A 6,348-nucleotide genomic window follows, 5' to 3' on the forward strand; every position below is an offset into this window, starting at 1 on the left:
TAGCAAAAAAAAATTTTGTTTCCAAAATTGTGCTGATGTAAAGTATATATGTGGGAAATGTTATTTATTAACTATTTTGTGTCACATATCTCTCTGGTTTAACAGAATAAAAATTCAAAATGTGAAAATTGCGAAATTTTCAAAATTTTCGCCAAATTTCCGTTTTTATCACAAATAAACGCAGAATTTATTGACCTAAATTTACCACTAACATGAAACCCAATATGTCACGAAAAAACAGTCTCAGAACCGCTAGGATCCGTTGAAGCATTCCTGAGTTATTACCTCATAAAGGGACACTGGTCAGAATTGCAAAAAACGACCAGGTCATTAAGGTGAAAATAGGCTGGGTCATGAAGGGGTTGAAGCAGCGTCGGTCACCCTGACCGAATACCACAGGTACATTTCCCCTTTAAAGACCTTTCCCTTTTACACGGACGTCCCAAGGGCCACGGACCAGGTCGGCCACGGACCGGGTCGGCCACGGACCGGGTCAGCCACCGTGACATCCCCCTTGAGAACCGAATGACCCGGTACCGAGTACCCCGCTGCCCTTGGGGGGCTCTCCATATGACTCGAGTATAAGCTGAGAGGGGGACTTTCAGCCCCCAAAAAATGGGCTGAAAATCTCGGCTTATACTCGAGTATATACGGTATATGAAAAATGGTAGAAACAGAAACACGGACCAAAAATGGATGGAGATTGGATCCAGCACAATGTTGAAAAATGGATGAATGAGGTCGGTGGCATATATCCAGGTGCTTCTCAGAAAATTAGAATATCATCAAAACGTTAATTTTTTTCTGTTCTTCAATACAAAAAGTGAATCTCATATACAGCTCTGGCAAAAATTAAGAGACCACTGCAAAATTTTCAGTTTGTTTGATTTTTCTCTTTATAGGTATATTTTTGAGTAAAATGTAAATTGTTCTTTTTTTCTATAAACTACTGACAACATGTCTCCAAAGTTCTAAGCAATAAATTTTGTATTTATTTACTGAAAATGAGAAATGGTCAAAATAACAAAAAAATGCAGTGCTTGCAGACCTCAAATAATGCTAAAAAAACAAGTTCATAATCATTTAGAAACAACAATACTAATGTTTTAACTCAGGATGAGTTCAGAACTCAATATTTTGTGGAATAACCATGATATTTAATCACAGCTTTCATGCGTCTTGGCATGCTTTCCACCAGTCTTTCACATTGCTTTTGGGTGACCTTATGCCACTCCTGGTACAAAAAATATGTAAGCAGTTCTTCTTTGTTTGGTGGCTTGTGACTATCCATCATCCTCTTGAGTACATTCCAGAGGTTTTCAATTGGGTTCAGGTCTGGAGATTGGGATGGCCATGACAGGAATTTGATGTGGTGGTCCTTCATCCACACCTTGACTGACCTAGCTGTGTGTCATGGCACATCTTCCTGATGGAAAAACCCGTCCTCAGAGTTGGGGTTAATTGCCTGAGCAGAAGGAATCAACTGTTTTTCCAGGATAACCTTGGATGCGGCTTGATTCATACGTCCTTCGCAAAGAACAATCTGCCCAATTCCAGCGTTGCTGAAGCATCCTCAGATCAACACCTGGTCGTCTAATGGTTAGACGGAGACCAGGAAAGGCGCACAAGCCCCACTGTGAAATTTGGTGGAGGATCGGTTCCTCTTAACAATACCTCATAGATTCTCTATGGGGTTAAGGTCGGGCGAGTTTGCTGCCAATCAAGCACAGTGATACTGTTGTTTATAAACCAGGTATTTGACCTTTTGGCAGTGTGGACAGGTGCCAAGTCCTTCTGGAGAATGAAATTTCCATCTCCAAAAAGCTTGTCGGCAGAGGGAAGCGTGAAGTGCTCTAAAATTTCCTGGTAGATGGCTGCGCTGACTTTGGTCTTGATAAAACACAGTGGACCTACACCAGCAGATGACATGGCTCCCCAAACCATCACTGATTGTGGAAACTTCACACTAGACCTCAAGCAGCTTGGATTGTGGCCTCCACTCTTCCTCCAGACTCTGGGACCTTGATTTCCAAATGAAATGCAAAATTTACTTTAATCTGAAAGCACCTTGGACCACTGAGCAACAGTCCAGTTCTTTTTCTCCTTGGCCCAGGTAAGACGCTTCTGGCATTGTCTATTGGTTATGAGTGGCTTGACACAAGGAATGCGACACTTGTAGCCCATGTCCTGGATACGTCTGTGTGTGGTGGCTCTTGAAGCAATGACTCCAGCAGCAGTCCACTCCTTGTGAATCTCCCCCAAAGTTTTGAATGGCCTTTTCTTAATCCTTTCAAGTCTGTAGTTATCCCAGTTGCTTGTGCACCTTTTTCTACCACACTTTTTCCTTCCGCTCAACTTTCCATTAATATGCTTGGATACAGCGCTCTGTGAACAGCCAGCTTCTGTAGCAATGACCTTTTGAGGCTTACCCTCCTTGTGGAGTGTGTCAATGACTGCCTTCTGGACATCTGTCAAGTCAGCAGTCTTCCCCATGATTGTGGAGTCTACTGAAGCAGACTAAGGGACATTTGTAAACGCTCAGGAAGCCTTTGCAGGTATTTTTTTGTTAATTATTCTAATTCACTGAGATAATGACTTCTGGGTTTTCATTGGCTGTAAGCCATAATCATCAACATTAACAGAAATAAACACGTGAAATAGATCGCTCTGTTTGTAATGACTCTATGTAATATATGTTTCACTTTTTGTATTGAAGAATTGAAATAGATTAACTTTCTGATGATATTCTAATTATGTGAGAAGCACCTGTATGTATTGGAAAATTTAGCTCATAAGTGGATATCTCCAATATGGGACAAAAGTAGTTTTTTTTTTTTTTTTAGAAACAGACTTAAAAAGTTTATTTTCTATCAGTCAGGAATAAAAAATGATGTATCGGGAAAAAAAAAGAAGCACAAGTATGAGGCTAGCCTGCCTGATCCTCGCCATGCCAAACCTTGCACTACAGGATTAGGGCGATCCAGGCTCCTCTATAGTGAACTCTCCAGCTGAGCGAGCTTTTATTTGCTCTGTTAAAGCAGCGTGGTCCTTATTGCCATAAAATCGGTGGTTTGTTTCATACTACGCTGTTTATGATTTTAATCAAACCAATGTTTACATGGAGGTGCTTAGCTTTTTATGTAGCGTTATAAACAGGGCTGTCCACACATGTTTCTGATTCAGTCCGACGTAAAAGCAGAGATTTGGCTTCAGAATACATTGAGATTTATGTGGAAAGTGATCCTCGCAGCAGCCAACAAATTGCATGTGTCTGGCAAACAAGACGCATTTAGCTACTCCGGTTTTACAGGTACTCACAATGCAACGTACGTGAAAAACAAAAGCAATGCTCGTTCTCCGCACTGTCACGGTGTAGCGGTGAATTTTATTATTATTATTTTTTAATTTTTTTTTTTTAAGATATTTAAAAAAAAAAAAAAAATGATAATCGCTCAAAAATCCTGGCTTTGGCAACGTGAGAATAAATTAAATATTACCATAAGGTTAATATCAGTGGCGGTAACATCTATAAAAGCCATTGCTACGCTCACGCTACATATAGGGCTCCTTTATTCTGCTTACATTACTTGCAATTGTAGTGTCGGGTGTATTTATGAGGTTTCTTCATGTCGATGTTTAGTTTCCGTCTTTTCAATCATTTTCACAATTTTTCCCCCCAAAAATGCTGTGGTTTTGCTTTGTCAAAAGTTGTTGCAAACCCAATTTCCTCCATCAGACTAGAATAACATATTTTCACTGCTCCAGAGTCCAGTGATGGTTACTATACCCCAGTTCATTGTGCTTGGTGACGTAAGGCTTCTGTGCATCCTTTTGAACAGGTATACCCCGACGCGCGCTTCTTGAGCTGATGTCACTTTCAGAAGCAGCGGTACAGTGGGTGTTAAGACCTAGGACAGATGATCTTACGTGCCACAAGTTTCCATGTAGCGTCACCACTAACATCAGGAACCTTTCAGTACAACCCAAACATTTACCAGTATTGGTCTATGGAGATTGCGCTTAATCTTTTTTTTTTTAATACAGATTTTGAAAAATAAAAAAAAAATACCAAAAAAAGAGAAATTATCATAAACACCCAGTAGATTATTTTCCTATGACGCATTCTTTTTAAGTTAACTTTTTTTTCACCGTTATGGCTGTGGTCTTGGATATATAGATGTCTTAATTCATTATGTGTGACTTTTTGAAATATTGCAATTTGTTTTGCTTAATTTGTAGTTCCTTAAAAAAGAAAAAAAAAGCATCTTTGAGTGTGCGCCAAATCATTAAACATTGCGCACCCATTTTAATGAATTTAGGGTGAAGCCCGACAGCACAAACAATGTAATTGGGGTCATAGTATTTTAGAAAGGTGGAGAATTTGTCATGTATTTCACTGCTGGATAACCCATATAGCTTTTTTTTTTTTTACTTTATGCAGTCCTCATCCAGATATATACGTATACCAGAAAATAGATATTTTAATACATATTTAATTATAACACACCTAGAAGTACTTAATTTAATGCATGTACCATAAAATGCACATTTAATAGTATTTAACATGATTAATATTTAATGTAAACCAGGAGAAAATATTCACCATATACTACTTTACATAAAAAATATGCCTTAAATGTGACAGTGTTTGAATAGTAAAGACACCGTGCATGCAATGTTCACAAGTTGATGCTTTGGGCAATTTACCTGCGGTACATAAAGGGGTTAAAGTAATGTTTATGCAAAGTATAATGAGCGACATGACAAATGCAATGTAAGTAATTCTACATCTCCAGGGAACTTATAATTAGATCACACTAAAGATGTACAATGTGTCTCCTTAAATATTCTATTAAAGACACATTAACATTAACAAAGTGTTAATTGCTCAGATAATGGAGAGATCAGTGATAAGCTGCTAGTCTGGAAAGAGAGAATGCTGCCATCCAGTGGCCACAAATGAGAATGCAGACATGTATTTATATAGCCTTTAAAGCCCTTCTATATGGTTTCTGCAATAGGACATTTGGGTGTACAGGTATTGGAGCTGCATCTGTCACCTGGAGACTAAATTCCCTTCTGTTACATAGGAGGACAGCAACACTTCTACTGCCATATTTACTATGAAACTGTAAGGGTATATTTTAATAAGAAAACATAATAAATACATATAATAAAGCAGCCATTAATCCACGTTCACACATTCAGTATTTTACATCAGTAATTGTAAGCCAGAAATTAGTGATGGATGGGAGGGAGAAGGACAGAGCCAAGGCTGGACAATATCTTCATAAATGGAATTCCAGGGTGTACAGCACCAAGGAATTAATGGTGCTATATAAATAAATAATAATAATAAAAAAGGGAACCGGTCACCATGAAATATACAGACACCATGTCATAGAGCAGGAAGAGCTGAGCAAAGAGATATATACACTGCTCAAAAAAATAAAGGGAACACTTACACAACAGAATATAACTCCAAGTAACTCAAACTTCTGTGAAATCAAACTGTCCATTTACGAAGCAACACTGATTGACAATCAATTTCACATGCTGTTGTGCAAATGGAAGAGACAACAGATGGAAATTATTGGCAATTATCAAGACACCCTCAATAAAGGAGTGGTTCTGCAGGTGGGGACCACAGACCATATCTCAGTACCAATGCTTTCTGGCTGATGTTTTGGTCACTTTTGAATGTTGGTTGTACTTTCACACTCGTCGTAGCATGAGACGGACTCTACAGCCCACACAAGTGGCTCAGGTAGTGCAGCTCATCCAGGATGGCACATCAATGTGAGCTGTGGCAAGAAGGTTTGCTGTGTCTGTCAGCGAAGTGTCCAGAGGCTGGAGGCGCTACCAGGAGACAGGCCAGTACAGCAGGAAACATGGAGGAGGCTGTAGGAGGGCAACAACCCAGTAGCAGGACCGCTACCTCAGCCTTTGTGCAAGGAGGAACAGGAGGAGCACTGCGAGCCCTGCAAAATGACCTCCAGCAGGCCACAAATGTGCATGTGTCTGCACAAACTGTTAGAAACTGACTCCATGAGGATGGTCTGAGTGCCCGATGTCCACAGACAGGGGTTGTGCTCACAGCCCAACACCGTGCAGGACGCTTGGCATTTGCCACAGAACACCAGGATTGGCAAATTCATCACTGGCGCCCTGTGCTCTTCACAGATGAAAGCAGGTTCACACTGCGCACATGTGACAGACGTGACAGAGTCTGGAGATACCATGGAGAGTGATCTGCTGCCTGCAACATCCTTCAGCATGACCGGTTTGGCAGTTGGTCAGCAATGGTGTGGGGTGGCATTTCCTTGGAGGGCCACTCAGCATATGCTC

This window comes from Ranitomeya imitator, chromosome 2 (genome assembly GCF_032444005.1).
Source record: "Ranitomeya imitator isolate aRanImi1 chromosome 2, aRanImi1.pri, whole genome shotgun sequence".
NCBI classification, from domain to species: domain Eukaryota; kingdom Metazoa; phylum Chordata; class Amphibia; order Anura; family Dendrobatidae; genus Ranitomeya; species Ranitomeya imitator.